Source organism: Anneissia japonica, unplaced genomic scaffold (assembly GCF_011630105.1).
Source record: "Anneissia japonica isolate Jap-2015-1 unplaced genomic scaffold, ASM1163010v1 scaffold287868_len458714_cov195, whole genome shotgun sequence".
Taxonomy (NCBI): Eukaryota; Metazoa; Echinodermata; class Crinoidea; order Comatulida; family Comatulidae; genus Anneissia; species Anneissia japonica.
In genome coordinates this window covers 26,310-26,982 of record NW_022698322.1, presented here as the reverse complement: position 1 = coordinate 26,982, position 673 = coordinate 26,310, and the positions used below count along the sequence as shown (strand labels likewise).

Here is a 673-nt window from a genome sequence, read left to right as displayed (position 1 = left end):
TTCTGTAACACACAATTGATCCACATGCTTTAACTACTGTTTATTTGCATTGTTTATAACATGTAAAGTTAATTCATTTGATATTTAACAAAAATGAAGTTTGTGGTTATCTATGAGTTGCATATTTTGGTAAAGTACTGTATACTGTATGTCATTCCTCAACTTTGTTAGTGAAATAACTTTTTCAAAACTTTTATTTCTACTATCAAAAAATGTTATTCAATGGCCATTGTTTTTCAATTATCTCTCAGAACATTATTTGCATCTGCTGTAATTGTTAAAAAAATGCTTTTAAAGAAATAAAAAAAATCACATATTGATCTCAGTTAAAAGGAAAAAATAAAACTTATTTCTAAATTTACAATTTTCACCTATAAACCTCTTAATTTCACAAAAGAGTGGGTTCTTTTTCAAACAAATACATCCTGCCTAATATATGTGTGTTTAGATTAGATCTTTTGCTTTAACTTTGGAAACTGAGATCATTTTAGATACTATTTCTGTATAAACTAATTTTTTTTTTCATATTACTGTAAACCTAATGGGTTTTTAATAAATTTACTCTGCACTACGGAATTTCCAATAAAAAAAAAAGAAAATTAATTAAAAAGACCATAGATTAAAAATAAGTAAGGCATAACATATTTTTAATCTATGTTAAAGCATAACTATT

At 24.4% G+C, this 673-nt stretch overlaps 1 protein-coding gene across 3 annotated transcripts in view; it reads left to right on the top strand.

Annotated features, from left to right (window-relative positions):
- Nucleotides 1-673, top strand: part of LOC117102490 (plexin domain-containing protein 2-like) — a 39,455-nt gene that overhangs the window by 13,554 nt on the left and 25,228 nt on the right. The gene's annotated exons all lie outside the window — the stretch shown is intronic.